Source organism: Eriocheir sinensis, chromosome 21 (assembly GCF_024679095.1).
Source record: "Eriocheir sinensis breed Jianghai 21 chromosome 21, ASM2467909v1, whole genome shotgun sequence".
NCBI classification, from domain to species: Eukaryota; Metazoa; Arthropoda; class Malacostraca; order Decapoda; family Varunidae; genus Eriocheir; species Eriocheir sinensis.
Genome location: NC_066529.1, coordinates 7,278,863 through 7,299,249, shown reverse-complemented (window position 1 = coordinate 7,299,249; position 20,387 = coordinate 7,278,863). Strand labels below are relative to the sequence as shown.

Here is a 20,387-nt window from a genome sequence, read left to right as displayed (position 1 = left end):
ATTCACATTTATGTTCCCGTATTCCTTTCAGTGCTGCTTTTAATTGATCCGACAGCGTCAATGAATTATTTTGGTTGGTCAGTCGATGTTTGTCAAGCGTAAAATCCAATATTCTTTCTCGTTTATACAATATTGATGCTATAAAATACGTTTTAATTATCAGGACTTCACAGCCGCTATGAACTATCTCGGTAAGTCGGTGCTTTGCCAAGTGTGAACTCATTTAATATTCTATGTTCAGTATGCCACCTATGTTCTCGAATCCATTTCACGGCTGCTTTTTTTATGAGCTGACAACATCGATAAACTATTTCGGTGAGTCGGTCGGTGTGATTCAGATGCAAATTCTTCCATTCATTCTGGTTTAATGCAGTATCTTAATATAGAATACCTGAAAGCTTCGTTGTCTTACTGCAGTGGGTGAATCTCAGTCAATCAGTCGATCTTACGTTCCGCGGCGCAGTAAGCAAGTCCCGTCTTGTATCATCCTGCACCATGACCGTCGTCCGTCAGGCGGTGGCGCGGCCCTTCCCGGTACGGCCGCGCCCGCATTCCCGATACAGTTAATTATGTCGAGGCGTGAGGTGCATCCTTTTCTCTCCCTGCCTGTCTTTATCTGTCTACCTAGGTCTGTCAGTCTGTACTTGTCTGTCTGTGTCTGTTTGCCTCTCTTTGTCTGTCTGTTTGTCTATGCTTGTTCGTCTGTGTGTCTGTCTGTCTGTCTGTCTCAACAAATAAATAATTACCCGGATGAAAACGCACACAGAAAACATCCATCGTATAATATTTTTTTCTAAGGCAACAAACGCCGTAAAATAAAAATAAGAACAATAAGAACAAATTAATTTCAATTGAATAAGTACAAATAAAATTTTAACAGAATGAAGTTCAACGAATCATGTAACGACATAATAATATAAAAAAAGGAACACGGAATCTGAGTGACCAAGGACGGACTCAAGCCCGAACGAGGTATCGACAGCCTTTGGCATCGCTTCATAATCCTGCCATTTACGACATTTTTAATACTCGTGTGGCCTGACTTGACAATTGTTGCATGCTGCCGCAAGCCGAAGATAACGAATGGCGAGAGACAATTTCCATGACTGCGGGGACCAGAAAGTGACTGAATAAGCAATGGCGATTGATTGCCATTCACACGGGAGAGGCAGAGGTACGTTCAAATCTCCTGCACGCGACACACTCACTCTCTCTCTCTCTCTCTCTCTCTCTCTCTCTCTCTCTCTCTCTCTCTCTCTCTCTCTCTCTCTCTCTCTCTCTCTCTCTCTCTCTCTCTCTCTCTCTCTCTGTGTGTGTGTGTGTGTGTGTGTGTGTGCCGATTGATTGCCATTCACACGGGAGAGGCAGAGGTACGTTCAAATATCTTGCACGCGACACACTCACTCACTCTCTCTCTCTCTCTCTCTCTCTCTCTCTCTCTCTCTCTCTCTCTCTCTCTCTCTCTCTCTCTCTCTCTCTCTCTCTCTCTCTCTCTCTCTCTCTCTCTCTCTGTGTGTGTGTGTGTGTGTGTGTGTGTGTGTGTGTGTGTGTGTGTGTGTGTGTGTGTGTGTGTGTGTGTGTGAGTGTGTGCGTGTGCGTATGTGTGTGTGTGCTTCTTTACAAGACCGAGGCCAGCTCGTAATGTCAAGTATTTTATCACATTTTCTTGCGCATACTTATGACACTAGACTGCCTTTGTACAGCATTCCAGTCATTAAATGTGTGTATGTAAGGGGGTGGGTGGGGGGGGGGGGCAAGAGCGAATGCAAGAGCAAGAGAGAGGGGGGGGGCGGGGGGTGAGGGGAGAAAGTCTAGCAGGGGAGACTGACAAAAGGTGACAACAGATGGCAGCAGCTGTGGCGTGAGGAGTATCTTTCTTCTATCTCCATACTAACTTTTTCCTTTATTCAATCCATACCACTTTAATCTCTCTCTCTCTCTCTCTCTCTCTCTCTCTCTCTCTCTCTCTCTCTCTCTCTCTCTCTCTCTCTCTCTCTCTCTCTCTCTCTCTCTCTCTCGCTCCTGATTAAAACGTTCCCCAAAAGCCGGTTGTTTGCTAGGCGTCTCAAAGCGTCGGAAAAGAGTAGCAATATTAGGAAGTCTTGTGCCTTCTTTTTCGAAGCCAAATAGAAAGTTCTGCTTGAACCCTTTTGGGCGAGTGATGCATACTCCGATCTCTCTCTCTCTCTCTCTCTCTCTCTCTCTCTCTCTCTCTCTCTCTCTCTCTCTCTCTCTCTCTCTCTCTCTCTCTCTGTGTTGTGTGTGTGTGTGTGTGTGTGTGTGTGTGTGTGTGTGTGTGTGTGTGTGTGTGTGTACCTGTCTGTAGGTCTGTTTGTCTGTGTGTGTCTGTATCTATATGTCTGTCCCTCAGTCTGTGTATCTAACCGTCTGTATGTTTGTCTGTCTGTCTGTTTATCTATCTATTTATCTATCTATTTATCTATCTCCGCGTATCTATCTATCTATTTATCTATCTGTCAGTCAGTCGGTCTAAATCATTGTATGGGAGGGCTATAAATAAACGCATGATCACATTGTACAATTAGTCTGATAACTTCCAATCTTTTTTATTCTGTACGGACAAAGCACCAGAAACATATCACTATGTAATGCGTGGGGGTCAATGTGCGTGTGCATGTGTGTGTGTGTGTGTGTGTGTGTGTGTGTGTGTGTGTGTGTGTGTGTGTGTGTGTGTGACATTAGCGCCGTGCAGGCCAGAGCTGTGAGGGAGATAACGCCGCCTCGCTCTCACTGATGTCCTCGAAAAATTATTTGTATTTGTCTATCATTCGTTAGCCATCCCTGCCATTATCCCTTTGCCGTTAGCAGACCCCCTACCCTTCCCTTCCCTTCCCTTTCCGTCCTTTCCCCTCTCTTTCCTTCCCTTCCCTTTCCTTCTCTTCCCATTCCCTTCTCTTCCTTTTCCCTCTCTTCCCTTCTCTTCCTTTTCCTTCAATTTCTTTATCTTCCCATTCCCCTCTATTCCCTCCCCTTCTCTTTCTTTCTTCTTTTTTCCCTTCCCTTCCTTTTCCTTCCCTTCCCATTCCCTTCTCTTCCTTTCCCCTCCTTCCTTTCCTTCCCTTCCCTACCCATTCCCTTCTTTTCCTTTCCCCTCCTTCCCTTCCCATTCCCTTCTCTTCCTTTGCCCTCTCTTCCCTTCCCTTCCTTTTCCTTCGCTTTCCTTGCCTTCCTCCCCTTTGCCTCACTTCCCTACCCTACTCGTCCCTTCACCCCTTCCCTTTCCCTTCCTTCCTTTCTAACCTACCCCGCCTTTTCTTTCCACCCCTTACCTTCCACCCTCTTCTTTTCCCTTCAATTCCCTTCTGCCTCCTTCACACCTACGTTTATTTATTGTCTTCATTTTCCTCCCTTCTCTTGCTCTTCCTTTACCCTTCTCGCTTCCCCTTCAATGCCTTCCCTTCTCTTTCTTTCCCCTCTCTTCCATTCCCTTCCTTTTCCTTCCCTTTCCTTCTCTTCCTTTTCCCTCTCTTCCCTTCCCTTCCTTTTCCTTCCCTTTCCTTATCTTCCTCTTACCTCTTTCATACTTTCCTAACCATTTTTTTCTAGTTTCTTCCTCTCCCTTATTCTTCTTTTCCTTTGGCTTTCCTTCCCCTTCCCGTTTCTCGCTTCCTGTCTTCCCTCCCCTCCACTTCCTTCACTTTCCCTCCTGCAAACATCCATCAACACCTCTTCCACTATCATCACTACCATTACCACCACCAACACCACTACGCTTGACATTTATTCCTTCAGTCCTCCCCTTTCTTCTTTTTTTCTTTCCTTCACTTTTTTTCCCATTTTTCGCTTACCTCCACCAGATCTCCACTTCATCTATGTTTCCCTCCACCTTCCCATCCCAACTAAAGAATTTCCACATCAATTTCCCTCTCTCTTCCTCCTCTTTGTTGCCTTCATTTCATTACCTTCCTCATTTACTTGACTTTTTTTTTTCGTCTTGATCTTTTCCTTTACCTAGATATCTCTCCATTTATTTCTCCCCTTCTTTAATCATTGCCTTTTCCTCCTTCTTCTACCTATGCCTTATCCCCTATTCACCTTCTCCCTTTCCTTTCCCTCATCCCACTACGCTATCCCATATTTTTTTTTTTATTCTTATCTTTTTCTATACCGCCTTCATTTCCTGTCCGTTATCCCCCATCATCTTTTTTTCTGTCTTTTCTTCCATCTTTACCTTCTTCTATAACCCCCCTCCTCACCCTCCTGTCCGTTATCTCCCATCATCTTTTTTTTCTTTCTTTTCTTCCATCCTTACCTTCTTCTATACCCCCCCTCACCCTCCTTTCCGTTATCCCCCATCATCTTTTTTTTGTCTTTTCTTCCATCCTTACCTTCTTCTATACCCCTCCCCTCACCCCCTGTCCATTATCCCCCATCATCTTTTTTCCTTATTTCCTTCCTTCCTTACTTTTTCTACACCTCTTCTCCGTTATCCCACATCATCTGCTTCTTTATTTTCTTCCATCCTTCTCTTTTTCTAACCCCCTCATCCTCTCTCCGTTATCTACCAACATCTGTTTCTTATCTTATTCCATCCTCACCTCTTTCTACACTCCCGTCATCCTCTCTCCTTTATCTCCCATCATCAGTTTTTTTTCCATCTTTCTCTTTCTCTACACCCCCTCATCACCTCTCCGTTATCCGTCATCATCACTCTTTCTTCCATCTTCACCTTTTTCTCCCTCCCTTAATGAGACTTTCCCGTTCATTCGTCTCTCAGTCATAAGCTCTCATGCCCTTCACCTTTATTTTGCTTTCTAATTTGGCCTCCCTCCCCCCCTCTCTCACTCCAAACTGCTTCCCTCCGCTGCCTTTTCCCTTCCATTGCTTTCCTCCACTCCGTTACCTCATCCACAGCTTAATCCTCCCTTTCTTTTTCTCTCTTCTTTTATTTTATTTTTATTTATATCAGCATCAAACAACCCACCCATTGCCCACATCTCTCTCTCTCTCTCTCTCTCTCTCTCTCTCTCTCTCTCTCTCTCTCTCTCTCTCTCTCTCTCTCTCTCTCTCTCTCTCTCTCTCTCTCTCTCTCTCTCTCTCTCTCTCTCTCTCTCTCTCTCTCTCTCTCTCTCTCTCTCTCTCTCTCTCTCTCTCTCTCTCTCTCTCTCTCTCTCTCTCTCTCTCTCTCTCTCTCTCTCTCTCTCTCTCTCTCTCTCTCTCTCATCAATGGAGCTACGAATCTCTTCCTCTCCTTCTTTTCCTTTTCCCCTTAAAAAAAGAAGAAAAAAAGGAAACACGGCGTGAACTGCAAACTTCACTGTAAATTCGAGGGAAACGCGGCGTCCCCAATGCGTCCTCTCCGTCCGGCTCTCGTTAAAAGGAGGGAAAAAAAAGTTATGTAGCCTGCGGAGTGCCTCTAGTAGGGCCGGGTCTGGTTGTTTTTGCGGCCGCCTGTTTGTGTGTGTGTGGGAATGAGCCGCGCCGCTGGCATAGATGCGAAGCGAGGACGGACGGACGTGTTGGATATATGTTCGTGAAGCGCGCTGATAAACCTGGGGATAAAATGACTGCAGGAGAGGTAGAGACAGAGAGGGAGCGAGCGAGAGAGAGAGGGGAAGGACGTCGGGATAAATGGAGCGAGGGATGGATTAGTGGAGGAGAACGATAAGGAAGATGAAGGAATAGCAAAAGGAAAAGAGAAAGGAAGATGAGTGGGAGGTGGAGGGAAGCAGGGAAATGAAGAAGAGATGGGTGGTGGAAGATGACGAAGAGGAGGAAGAGGAGGATGATGAGGAGGAGGAAGAAAAGAAGAAAGAAGAGGAAGAGGAGGAGGAGGAGGAGGAGGAGGAGGAGGTGCATTGTCCACAAATCCTTCTCTGGTGCTGTCGCTTGTGTTCGAAAAGAGGGTACGGAAAGGAGGAGGAGGAGGAGGAGGACAAGGAGGAGGAGGAGGAGAAAGAGGAGGACGAGGACGAAGAAGAGGGGGAGGAAGAGGAGACACTGAACCGAACATGTATTTACCGTCACATCTCGATAGTCCGGACCCTTGCAACTGTGTGTGTGTGTGTGTGTGTGTGTGTGTGTGTGTGTGTGTGTGTGTGTGTGTGTGTGTGTGTGTGTGTGTGTCTGTGGAGTAATTAGTGTGTCTGTGTCTAGCTGCCTGCCGCCCTGCCACTCGCCTGCCAGTCTGTCCTTCCTTCACTTGGTCCATGCCGCCGCGACTTGCAACACGAGACTCCTTTCCCCTAACTGTCCTTCCCCTCTGACCTACTTCACTTGGCTAACTGTTTCCATGCCCCGTTTGCTTCCCGGATGTCCATTATGATTCACCAGCCCCACCAGCCTTTCATATTTTTTCTACCTCAGCGACTTGACTCTCCTTTCGAACCGAGTCTCTCTATGGGATGGGTCCTCTGGGTACTGGGTTACGAAAGGCTACTTGAAAATATCGTCTGTTCTTCACAAATCGCTTTCCCAATCCCAGGAACCGAGAGAGACACACAGATCCTCTTTATACCGTCAAGAGGCTTTAGAAAGGCTCGCGAGGTAAATGGCTTATAGGAAATTGTGAATATAAAAAAAAATATCTTTGAAAACAGTACTTCAGGTTGCTCTCACTCCCAGTCTGGTCGCTCCACCTTCCCGGAAACCTCCAAGTCTTTCTACTCCAGCGTTCCGCCATTATTTTGTCGAGTTTTCCCATCACTCCAGTCTGCCATCTACCCTTTTATCCATATTTTCACTTTTAATTTGTCTAGTTTCCATACCCTCCATATTTGTATTTTTTTAACTCGTTCGTTCGTTCAGTAATCCCTCAGCCCATTTCATATCACACCATTTTTCCAGTTTTTGTCTTTTTCTTCCACATTTCCACTTCTATTTTTTCTAGTTCCCCTTCATTCCATCTTTCTGTCTTTCAATTCCATGCCAGCACTAACTCATTCGTCCCCTATTCCATCATTCCATCCTGATTTGTTTTTTTGTTTATTCTGTATTTATCCATCTTATTTGTCTAGTTTTCCTTCCCTCCATCTTTCAACTCCTCGATTATATCACTAACTTCCTCTCCTTTTCCATTACTCCATCCTTTAACATTTTCCTTTTCCTCCATATTTATTTCCACCTCCATTTTGCCTATTATTGTTTGCCTTCACTCCATCTTTTCATATTTTAACTCTCGTTCCATCACTTCATTCCATTATTCTCTTTATCTTTAATATTTCCACCTTCATCATGTCTATTTTCACTTCACCCTATCTTTCAACTCCTCCAATCCATCACCAGCTCCTACATCCCCTTTCTTATCGTTTAGTTTTCTTATTTATTTCCACCTCGATTTTGTCTGTTATGGTTTGAGTTCATGCCATTTTTCTATTTACCAAATCCTCCGTTCCACCACCAAGTCCTTCACCTCCTTTCCCATCCCTTCATCCTCCCATTTTTCTATCCTCCTCCTGTACCAACTCCTCCGTTCCATCACCAAGTCCTTCTCCTCCTGTACCAACTCCTCCGTTCCATCACCAAGTCCTTCTCCTCTTTTCCCATCCCTTCATCCTCTCATTTTTCTATCCTCCTCCTGTACCAACTCCTCCGTCCCATCACCAAGTCCTTCTCCTTTTCCATCCCTTCATCCTCCCATTTTTCTATCCTTCTCCTGTACCAAATCCTCCGTCCCATCACCAAGTCCTTCTCCTTCTTTCCCATCCCTTCATCCTCCCATTTTTCTATCCTCCTCCTGTACCAACTCCTCCGTTCCATCCTTTCCCATCCCTTCATCCTCTCATTTTTCTATCCTCCTCCTGTACCAACTCCTCCGTTCCATCACCAAGTCCTTCTCCTCCTGTACCAACTCCTCCGTTCCATCACCAACTCCTTCTCTCCCATCCCTTCATGATCCCATTTTTCTATCCTCCTCCTGTACCAACTCCTCCGTTCCATCACCAACTCCTTCTCCTCCTGTACCAACTCCTCCGTTCCATCACCAACTCCTTCTTTCCCATCCCTTCATGATCCCATTTTTCTATCCTCCTCCTGTACCAACTCCTCCGTTCCATCACCAAGTCCTTCACCTCCTTTCCCATCCCTTCATCCTCCCATTTTTCTATCCTCCTCCTGCACTTCTCGATCACCAATACTTTCAACGGTAAACTGGGGCGGCGGAGGTGAGGCGAGGTGAGGCGAGGCGAGGCGAGGCGAAGAGACCCACATTCCCAGTCCTCCTCCCTGCCCGTCCGCCCGCCCGCCCGCCTCCCTGCGTGCCTCCCTGCCTGCGGTGCTCCTTCAATAACAATTCCGGCCCTCGATATGTGTGCGTGCCGGGCTACAAACGTCCTCAGAGGGATGCACCACCTGATCCGTCATATCTTTCCTTTATTAGTCGTCATTTTCTTTGGGTACCTGTTTGCGTTCCTTATTTGTTCCGCTCCAGGTCTCTCTCTCTCTCTCTCGATTTCAGTCTCGGTTTTGTTTTCTCTCTCTCTCTCTCTCTCTCTCTCTCTCTCTCTCTCTCTCTCTCTCTCTCTCTCTCTGTTTACCCATTTTCTATCCATTTGTCTATCTATGTATCTATGTATGTATGTATGTATGTATCTATCAATCTATCTATCTCTCTGCCTGGCCGTCTGTCTGTCTCTGCTTCTGTTGTCTGTTTTTATTTTTATCCATGTTTCTCTCTCTCTCTCTCTCTCTCTCTCTCTCTCTCTCTCTCTCTCTCTCTCTCTCTCTCTCTCTCTCTCTCTCTCTCTCTCTCTCTCTCTCTCTCTCTCTCTCCAGGTAATCGTCATATTTTCAGCATCAAATGTTCGTAGTTTCCGTTATCTTCTTTTCCCAATCCCGGGTACGCACGATTTTCTTCTTCTCTTGCTTTTTCTCTCCTGCAGACCCCCCCCCCATCCTCCTCCTTGCCCCCTTCACCCCTCGCTTCCCTGAACTTTCTCCCGCTCTTTGCTCCGGTAACATGACATTCTCTCTCCCCAGATGTGTATATTTAATTAGGTTTGTGTGTGTGTGTGTGTGTGTGTGTGTGTGTGTGTGTGTGTGTGTGTGTGTGTGTGTGTGTGTGTGTGTGTGTGTGTTTAATTACATATGCAGTATATTCTGATGTTTTTAAATAACTTGAGTTCCGTCCGCCTTTTACGACTTTCATAAACCTTCATCTGCTTACATTTTCTTGAGGATTACTTGCGCTCACTCGCCTCTTATTATTTTTATTCCTTACGTTTTCTTTGCTATTACACTTCCTACTTTTATTATTTCATTTTAAGGATTCTGTGTTCTTTTTTTCCTTTTTTTTGTGAGTCTACGTCTTCATTGTTTTGTTCTTACTGATCATTATATTTTCGAGTGTACTTTAGTTTTTTTTATCATCCTATTTCTCTTTTCTTAATCCTTTTCTTGTTTTCTCTCCTAGTGGCATTCCAACACCTCCCTCTTGCTCCGGTTTACATCCCTCTTCGTTTACGTTTTACGCTCCTATACACACATCCTCCTCCTTTTGTTTCCATGATTATACTCGCTCTTTTATCGTTTCTCTTAATTGTTTTCTCTCGTAGCCGCCTTTTAACTTTTTTCTTCCCTCTGGTTAACACCTTTTTTTTTTCACTAACCACAATCATTCTCCTTTTGTTTTAGGCACATTACTTTTTCGTCTTTCGTTTTCTAAGCTCTTACATTCTTTTATCTTCCTTTTCTTTCTCGGCAACATTCCATCTGTTCTCCTCGGTTTGGTTTACTGTCTTATTCTTTTCTTTCTATGATCCGGCACTTTATCTATTTCTTTACTTGTACAATCCTCCATCCTTTGCTTTCTTACGGTTCCACATTCCTTTCTTTACACGCTCCAACATAATATTTTCCTCCTCCCTCACCGCTGCATTCCAATCGTTCTCCCCGGTTTGCTTTCGTCCCCTTTGAGCCATGACCATCCCGCGCCTCGCTGCCGCACACACCGTCTTTGTTGTGCCCCTGACCGTCCTAACGCCCCCGCTGGTGACTGACGTGAAAGCTTTTGCCGGCCAGAGAAGCAGAATACTGTTTCCTCTTTCGACGCCTTCAATTTTTGCAAGTACCGAGCATCAAGACATCTCTGGAACCAAATATATAGTTAAATAGCAGGTTGGATAGTAGTAGAAGAAAGTAGATGGCTAAGAAAGAAGATTTTGGTTTGTTTTATAGAGTTTGTTTAGCTCCTGGTTTGCCTCTTTTGAAGCCACAAATAAACACCACGGACACCGCCGCTTAGCTTCCCACGGAATGGTTGTTATTAAGACCAGCATAAACACCTTTGGGACACATTGATGAGGATTTACATTATCCGCTTCTACTAATGGAACGCTTTAAGATGTATGTGTGTGTGTGTGTGTGTGTGTGTGTGTGTGTGTGTGTGTGTGTGTGTGTGTGTGTGTGTGTGTGTGTGTGTGTGTGTGTGTGTGACAGTATTGATTTTTATTTAATTATCTACCCCATGTTCCTGTGGGCTTTGGAAGCAGTACAAATATGACTTTACAGATTTTAATACAATCGTCTTGTATGTACAGAGAAAATAGCATTATATCTGCTGCTATTAATAAAAAAAGATTAAAATATATAGTTTTCCTCGCGTTCCTGTGGGCTTCGGAAACTGTAATAATACGACTATCAAGACAGTGTGAACGACTCGTGTGTACAAATTAGGATTTATACCTGCTTCTAGTGCCGGAGCGATCAAGGTACTGTGATTTTCTCGTCCGTGCTCCAGCGGGTCCTGAAAGCCGTGCAGGTCAGTGAACTTTAACGCTTTTCAATGGCTACCTATTTATTCACTGCTCCCTCGCCTCGCTCAGCGCCCCATGAATTGGTTCTCAAATCTGTCCGGACACGTTTCTCCTATGCACTGGAACGGAAAAAATAGCATGACGGGCTTGGCCCCTGAAGAAAGCCTACCGGTGCTATAGGCAAAGACGTAAAACAAACAAACATTTACCTCTTTTTCCATTTAACTTTTTATTTGCAAACATTCGCAGCCGGTTTTCATTATTTTTTACTGCCTTCTTTGCTTCCAAAAAATGTCCACAGGCGAGAGTTTAATTACTGAGCAAGTTGTTTGAAATTAATTTCGTGTAAATCGAACGTTTTTTTCCACCTTGAAAATACACGGTAATTAAATGAGTTTGGTAAATGTTTATGAAGGAAAATGTGTAATATAAGAATGTTTTTTTTTTACATCGCGTTCCAGAAAGAGGAAAAAAATCAGCTAACTTTAAAAAAATGGTTATGTATGGAAAACTTAAGGGATACTTATATTTTTTTCTTTTCTTTTCCCAATTCGAATCCCTGTGTGTATTGAAAATTGAACAAATGCGGTTGAAATGGACTTATGGCAGTGATGCACAAGTCATTCTGTCATTCAGTAACGCGTGAGTCAGTAATTACTCGCTCATCAGCCACGTAATTTTGATGGACTCTGGCTGGCGAGGGAAATGAACACTTCGGGGACTCCCCTTGACGCGATCTGCCCTAAGGCGGGGAGGGCGGCAGAGGTGACGGGGAAGGGAAAAGTGACCGGGAAGGGAAGAGGGGCCACGGGAAGCACGTAAGATCAATATGTAGAGATGATGAGATAGTGAAATACAGGTGGAAAGGCAGATAAAGGTAAATATTTAGTGATAAGATTAACAGAACAACAAGAGAGACAGATGATGACACGGATATAGATGGATAAAAGCAGACAGCAGCAGGTGATGGGGGAGGTAACCACGTGAGCCAATAGTAAAGAGGCAAGATTAATAATATAGAAAAAAAATGATAATCCCTTTCTACATCCTCCTGTCTTCTTTTGTATGAATTGAGGGCGTTTTTGTTTTCATTAATCTCTTGGCATGTCCTAATTACCTCAAAAATGATGACAGAGAGCGACAAATAAAGAGACGGATAGATAATGAAAATGGGCAGGTGACGGATACATAGTTAAGTAATAAAGGCAGATTGACGTTAAACGCTAATATCCAGACTGGAAGCTAGAAGCACATGACACAGCCGGATGGAAATGTTTGGCTGCGTCCTGCGTCCTGCATTGGAAGGGTACAGGATGGTGATGATGCATATAGTTAAGTAAATGGACATACGGTATAGATAAATATATAGATGAAACGATACAAACACGCAGAAAAAGATACAGGAAAGGGATGGATAAAAAATAAAGAGATAAGAGATATACAGATGGAGACATATAGACGCAAAATACATTGAAGCCAGACTCCACACACACACACACACACACACACACACACACACACACACACAGAAAGAGAGAATGGATGGGATGATATATTTCTTGCAAACACTCACAAAAAAATAGATATGTTAGAGCATGTGCACGCAAAAAAAAAAAGAAAAAAAAAGAAAAAAAAGTGAATAAAAAAGAATTTGCGTTAACGAAAAAAAGAAAGCATTGAAAATTTTGGACGAAATATACATGGGTGCGTGAGTTTACGAGTTTCCGCTATTCACGTTCATGGGTAGAAAAATGCGAGTGTAAACCTATACGTATGTGCATTATTCACGGTGCCATAGCGAGAGTGTGCACCATCCGACCTCCTGTGTGTGTGTGTGTGTGTGTGTGTGTGTGTGTGTGTGTGTGTGTGTGTGTGTGTGTGTGTGTGTGTGTGTTCCCACCCTTTTCATCTCACTCCCTGGTCATCTCTCTCCCCTCTCTCTCTCTCTCTCTCTCTCTCTCTCTCTCTCTCTCTCTCTCTCTCTCTCTCTCTCTCTCTCTCTCTCTCTCTCTCTCGCCGGGAATGAGGCGGGTATCTTGAAGGCCTCACGTCCGCTCCTCACACGGAACATAATGCCTCAAGGGCTAATAACGGGCCGGAGTGTGTGTTTTCCTCATTCCCGAAATTCCTTCCTTCCTTCCCTCGACCAGCCAAACGCCCTCAGGCTGCCCCGCGCTGCTGCTGCTAATGGTTAGACTCCCGGGGCTTGACCATTCTAAACAGGAAACGTGTAACATGTTTTTTCCTGTATAATTCCATAAGTAATTAGATATTGAGTAATTGAATCATCTGAACTGTACATGGAGAGATTTGATTTTTTTTATAGCACTTTATGGTACCTAAATAAATTCATACGTAGTAAGTGCTTTAAGGGCTTTACCACTCTAAATAGGAAGCGTGTAATATGTTTTTCTGTATAATTCCGTAAGTAATTAGAGATTCGGTAATTGAATCATCTGAACTGTACATAAAAAGAGATTTGATTTTTTTTATAGCACTTTATGGTACGTAAATAAATTCGTACGTAATAAGTGCTTTAAGGGCTATACCATTCTAAATAGGAAGTGAGTAACATGTTTTTTTCTTGTATAATTTCATAAGTCATTAGAGATTCGGTAATTAAATCATCTGAACTGTACATGAAGATATTTTTTATAGCACTTTATGGCACCTAAATAAATTCATACGTAATAAGTGATTTGGTATTACGGCATTGATGAAGAAATCTGGAAACCCTTTTTTGTCTGTCCAGGGTTTTCTGATCCTCTACATAACAACTGTATAACTTCATAAGTCATTGAAGGTTCGGTTTTCACTTCAACTGCTAAGCCTTTAGAGAGAACTGGATCCCCTTTAGTAGACTGCCCAGGGCTTTATGGTTTTCATTAACACAGCATAACATTTTTTTTCCTGTATATTTCCGAAACTGAGAAAATAGTGTTCATCCAACTAGACTCTCTTGGTGCTGGCAATGGTCGACAGTGCTGGGCTTTATCACTCTTCATGGCATCAGTGTAATACTTTTTCAATTGTAATTCCATACGTTATCAAAGGTTAGATATTTACTCAAACTATGTCGTTACGATGGGACGGTGTGATGATCCTAACAACAACCGTGCAATACTTTTTTTTAATGAATCCCTAATCAGCTAGTAACCCGGTTACTAGCATAACTCCATATAAAGGGGTCTGAGTCTCTGGCCGGCAGCCACGTTGTATTTGCCCTGATTCCATAGGCAATTAAAGAAGACTCAGTATTTAATCCAACTACTGTGCCGGTAATTAGATTTGGAGCCACTTTTCCTTCCCTTCTCTTTTCCCTCTCATTTTTTCCTTTTCTACTTTTTTTCTCTCATTCTATTTTTCCATCCAAGTGATATTTTTCTTTGCTCTTTTCCTTTTCATTTTTTTCTTTCTGCTCTTTTTCTTTCCAATTTTTTTCTCTCCTAATCAGTCCTTTCCATTTTTTTTTCTCTTCTAATCAGTCCCTTCCACTTTTTCTCTTACTTTTTCCTATATTTAATCCCATACGGTAGGTAGTAAATATTTGCTATTCAATTAAACTGCTTTGCCTTTATAGAGATGTGAGACTTTTATTGCAGCGCCGTGTCTGGTTATTGTTACTCAATATTTTTTTCTTCACGTATACTCAGGGCCGCGTGACTAAATATTTCGTCGCCCAAGTTCACACATTTGACAAGGCTTTCGTAGGAGTTTTGGGCATTTTCAAGAGCAGTTTTATGACCCTGGTGGTAGTTTGACCATCCTTCTGTACCATGAACCTAAAGAAACGCTCATTAGAACCCGACTGACCCCTTCTTTGACCTTTAGAAATAACTGATGTGAGAACCGAAAGAGTCTTATGATACTGACCTTAAAAAAAAAAAAAAAAAATCGCACCACTTAACCAATTGTATCTAGCCCGGAAAAAGATCTGAAACCTTCATTTGTGGTATTAAGTTCTTCTAATATCTCTTCGCTAGCGGTCATTCATTGGTAGGATGAAAAGAAAACACCCACTGGCCATTAAGTGTCTCCGTACTGTCAGATTCAGTTTCCTTTAACCATATTCAAACTTGATTTATTTTTCCAACGCCTGCTCTGGTGGGTGTCAAGCTGTCTCCGCCTCTCCTCCTCCTCCTCTTCCACCTACTCCTCCCACTCTAATACGCTTCCTCCTCCTCCCCTTCCTTCTCTACCTCTCATCTGCTCTCTCCTCCCTCTTTTCCTCTTACCATCCGCCAGTCATTCCTGTGCGGGTAAGTCCTCCATTTTAAATAATTCACACATTTTCCAAGTGAATTTTCTTTCTGCATGCATTTTTTCTGGTTTTTTGAAGTTCTTTCGTGTGAATTAATTTAATCTCTTTCTCTCTCTCTCTCTCTCTCTCTCTCTCTCTCTCTCTCTCTCTCTCTCTCTCTCTCTCTCTCTCTCTCTCTCTCACACACACACACACACACACACACACACTCACAAACACACACACACACACACACACACACACACACACACACACACACACACACACGGAGACACACAAACACGCACGCGCACGCACACGCGCAAACACGCAAACTACCAGGCATAAAAATATTCAACATGGACGTAAAAGAAGACTTACGATGACGCAAATTGTATGTGTGTGTGTGATCAAACACATCACCTCACTCCACATGTAAACAGCCCAGTGCTGATTCGATTCCTCGCCGATACTCCGCAAAACCTCAAAAGACAAAGACGGAGACAAAGACGGACAATCAACAGAATTCTCTTGGCAGGAACCCGAGGACACGAAAGGCGGAGACTGACAGAAACAGGAACTTACCATATGCCCTTTAGCAGTGAGCGTACGAAAACAAAGACAGAAAAAAACTTAAAAAAACGGACAAACACAAAGAGGGACACACAACAGCATTCCTTTGGCAGTGGGTGAACCGAGCGAGAGACCTGCATATATGAGAAAAGGACGAACTACACACCTTGACGGAGAGCGGACAGAAAGAAAGACGGAAACACTGATATGTGGAAAGAAAACTGACACATTGACACTCCACAGAAGCCCTTTGCGAGAGAGAGAGAGAGAGAGAGAGAGAGAGAGAGAGAGAGAGAGAGAGAGAACAGACAGAGACGGAGAGACAAGTAAAATGACGGAAAACACACACAAAGACACATAAACCATGGACACTGGGAAAACAGAAAAACAAGACGAAGACACGAACTCAAAGGTAGAGTGAGACAGACAAAGATGGACACCCAGTAACCCTCCGACAGGAACAAGAACATTCGCGAGGAGGAGAGAAGAGCCTGGATGAGGGGAATCAGCTGTCCTACAACGGAGATGCAACAAGACAAAAGGAATTGAAGATGAAGCGACGGATATTCACTCCCACATCATCATTTATTCCTTTGAGATAAGTTTCAATACTCTCAGGTCAGCCAGACACGGATTCACTTGAGATTTCCTTGTACCATTTTACGGGTTAGTGGCTACATCCAACATATAAATTTTGTCTGTTAATAATTGTATGACGCAAGGAGGCCAAAAGTAAGTGGAATTTAACGTAGGCGAATAAGAGTTTTGAAGTTGCCGTTGTTTTTCGAGTTGATTAATGTGTAAAAGGCACATCTAGGATTGCCAGGGAGGTAGCTCGTTAGGCTTCTCTTTGTCCTCCTCCTTTTCTCGGCAACTAAAACCACGATAATTTTCTCTCCTCTTCTCTTCTCTTCTCTTCTCTTCTCTTCTCTCTCTCTCTCTCTCTCTCTCTCTCTCTCTCTCTCTCTCTCTCTCTCAGAAAGTCTCGTTGTTCCTCCAATGCTGTCTCACTGATTACTTTGGAGCAGTCTTTTCTTTTCAACTTTCTTTTAACGAAACTCTCATTTCTCTAAACAACGTATTGAGGCTTCTTTTCACTTAGCAAATATTGCCCGGCTCGTAGCGTCGCCTGTTTTACGTGTACATTAATATTCTCCACTTCTCCCTCGCTTAATTTTCCATTCTCCTTTACACTCTGCTCGTCGTCCCTAATCTTAATTTCTTTTACCCTCCGCTAAGCTCCTTTCCCATCCCCGTTTTTACATGTTGCTTTCACCATTCAGTAATTTGGTTTGTCTCCTCCTCCGCCTCATTATCTTTTCCATCTCTCATCCTCCTCTTCCTCCTCCTCCTCCATCATTTTCATCATCTTTTCCATCTCTCCTCCTCCTCTTGCTCTTCCTCCTCATCCGGGTTTTCCTCCTCCTCATCTTCTTATTACTCGCCCGGTCTCAGGCTTATATCGATTCGCGTGTTGTGCTTCAGAATGAGAACTTCATCAGTTTTCTTCCTAATAATGACAAGAGACGCTGCTGACGGCGCTGATTAGGAAGTAATGCATGCAGGTGGCTGATATTGATAGGAGTGCAGGTCCAAAAGTCTTAAGCTGGTTCTTTAGTAATTAAACGTAAACTTGTGCAGATTTAATCATGCGTAGAACTGCTTACAGCCAGGCAGCCCAAGATACAGAGTGGCAACGTTGCCGGGAATTGTATAAGTCAGGGCTGACAGAAAGAAAAAGGGGTGAAAATCAAGTTATAACCTTTGCCGGGGCAGGTGAAGTACACAGATTTCAGAAAAGGATGAAGCGGAAGAAATATAAAAATGCTTATGTTCCGCAGTTGTTTATTAATGTCTAATGTTGATAATTCATGATAATCATCTTTGACGCCTATGTGTTGGGTGGGGTCGGGGCCAGGGAGGCCACCACCAGAGCTGTTAAACATATGGCAAAGGAAACAAACCAAGAGATAAAAGAAAATACAAATGCCCGCAATACTCTGCCCTCCCCTCCCCAGGACACGGGTCAGGATGCCGAAAAAAAAGTTAAATGCCTCGACGCTTCCCTCTTGAAGGAGCTAAAGTCTTAAGGTGGAGAAAATGCTGAAGGAAGGTCAGAATACCTACACCCGCACGCCCTCTCTTCGCCCTATAGCGCTAAGCCAGACCTGCAACTCTCGGCCTGATCCTACAGCAACGCCCACGCCCACCCCCTTGCTCCCTCCACGCCCCTGACGCTGACATATTCGCCCATAAACCCGCGTCACGCCAGCCCGTCACTCCCCTCGCCTGCCCGTCCATTAACCAGCGAGGAAAATCAACCTCTAATCGGAGTGTTGACGTCGCGCTCGCCGCTGCAGATGTCCATGACTCTTGCCACGGCCTCGCTGCCTGGGTTTGCAGGTTCTCTCAGGGCGCTCAGACAGGCGGTGCTCCGGAGATTAATAATAATATTCCAACCTCCTTTTAAAAATGATATTCCGACTTCCTCAAGCGACCAGTTTCTCTACCTTACGTCCATACACATGCATGCAAACAAAGATATTCATGCATCTCTACAGACAGACGGAGACACACACAACCAGGTAGGGTTTTAGGGGTTAAATGTAATATATCAACCCATTCCAAATGTTCACCTTTCTCGGGCTAAGACACGCAGTGGTCCTGAGGTTAAAAGCAACACATAAGCCTCTTCCAAACGATGTATCGCTCCCTTTAATTATCCTGCTCTTTCTTCGTGTTTCGTGGGAGGAATTTTACTCAGGCAATCTACGTAATCAAGTTTCACCTCCACTTCCAATTTTTCTATCAAGTTTCCTTTTCCTATCACTCGGCAGCCTCACCTCATCCTTTCCTCTTTCTGTTCCACTCTTCGAAACGCAGTGCTGCCGTGTGGAGGCCTAGTCAGGTGCGTCAATGATCTGCCGAAATAATCTCTGGCCCCTGCTCGGGCGGGGAGGACCAGTAGCTCTTCGATTTCCTATCCTTTAACGCCTCGACTCGCTTGGGCAATGCGATACGCCGAGAGCAGCACGAAGACACGACTGCACTCACTGGGATTCACTCTGGGATTCATTCATTCATTCTCTTGCCTCGAGAGATTAATGAAAACACGAGACTATTTTCTTTATCACTCCGCCACACCGTCCTGGCGTAGAGGAGTTAGTTGTCTGTGGCCGCTGCAGGAGGTAATGGTTCGCTTGGGGGATGTTTGTCGCTTTGTACAGCCTGTCCGCTGCGTAGATGGGATATATTCTGTTTTCTCGAGGTGATAATGAAAACAAGACCGTTTTCTTTACCTCTTCGAAACTCGGTCGAGTCGGGTGAGTTATTCATTTACTAATTATCAATGGTTTAGTTTTCACCCGATTTATGGATTATGATCTTTATTGGACAAACTTTTATAAAGGAATTATGATACTAAATCCATAGATATTGTACCTGCACATTCTCTTGTTAATAAATCGAGAAATTCTTTATGGTCGTTTTAGAAATTGATTGGCAGGCAGTACTTGAGGACCATTACGAACACTACCCGTTGCTCCTTACCTTGGACAGTTGTATGCCTTGCGGCTGAGTTAAGCAGGTGGCTGCGGCGGCTGGTGCAGTGGACCAGTGCGGCTGGTGCGGGGGGCAAGTGTCCGGCGGTGGCAATGGCAGGCCGCAGCGCCGAGGGCCTGCAGAGGGCAAGGGCCCTGGTAATGAGTCGCCCTATGAGCGCCTTCCCTCACAGGCCTCTTGTTCACGGCCGTCCGGGCAATGTCACATAAGAACCACCAATACTTGCACACTGGTATTGTATGTCACGCGCGACTCTTATCAACACCCTCCAAGTTTTTTCATCCTTCTCGTATATCTCCACTTGGCATTACAGTAAAGTTATCCCACACAATACTCGAGCACAGGAAACACGTCTTATCAGCTGCTGCACGCACGACAAAAACAGGCGGAGAACTTACTGCACGCTCACTAGACTGCCGTGGACGAGGCCAAGTCAAAGTCCTGCTCACGGCGCGCCTATACCCCCACGTATCGCCAGAGCCACTGAGCTGATGCTGATGGCGCCGCCCGCTGCCAGACGCGCCTCGATGCCGGCACGCAACATCTACGTCTCTTACACCCTTCCACGACTTTAAGAACACAGTTCTTATCTATCACCAGCCATTATTAGTCAACTGAAGGACATAGATTTTCCCAGTCTTCCACCACTATCTGATGCCACCGTACTCCATCCTGCTCCGGAAAATGCTCTCATTTCATCTTCGTCTGGTTCTCTCTACACCTGCTGCAATTTTTGTCCATCTAGTAATGTAATGTATGGTATTAATGCCCACTTGCAATTATTATAAATCGTCACTAGAAAACATTTAAAAACACCGAGTCACTGAAAGGAGAGCCTGTCAATGAGCTTTAACATTTTAACGCGTGCACGAGTGAATGAAGCGTAATGCACACCTGGCGATGCGTTACCTGAGGGATGCGAGGACAGGTGAGGCGCCTTGTAATATACGCCGCGATGTCAACCCACCAACAGGGCCTTCCTTCACTCAGCGGTATTATCCGCCTAATGCTTCTCTTTTCCTTGACTATTTGGCAACCTTCATAAGTACTAGCATGTATATCTTGGTGTGTATATGTGTGTGTGTGTGTGTGTGTGTGTGTGTGTGTGTGGGAGGCTACGCTGCTGTCTTATTTGCGGGGGTGAAACAGCCATTGATTTAGAGATCATTCAACTCTGTTCCGGCCGCGAGAGAGCAAAAACCAGGCAGGAGCATCGCAGATACACCATCAGTAAGCTACCCCCCGCACACACGCCGTCGTCTTCACTCCATTGCTCCCTCTCAGCAGGAAGACAGTTCGTG

The 20,387-nt window shown here is 44.4% G+C and overlaps 1 protein-coding gene across 2 annotated transcripts in view; it reads right to left on the bottom strand.

The window, feature by feature from the left end:
* Nucleotides 1-19,759, bottom strand: part of LOC127001583 (uncharacterized) — a 99,885-nt gene extending 80,126 nt beyond the window's left edge. Inside the window, exon 1 of one of the 2 annotated variants that reach the window (XM_050866367.1) lies at nt 19,075-19,759. The gene's annotated coding sequence lies outside the window, so the exon portion shown is untranslated. The remainder of the gene's footprint in view (nt 1-19,074) is intronic. The other variant, XM_050866368.1, reaches the window with a different exon arrangement.
* Between the last annotated feature and the right edge of the window lie 628 nt (nt 19,760-20,387).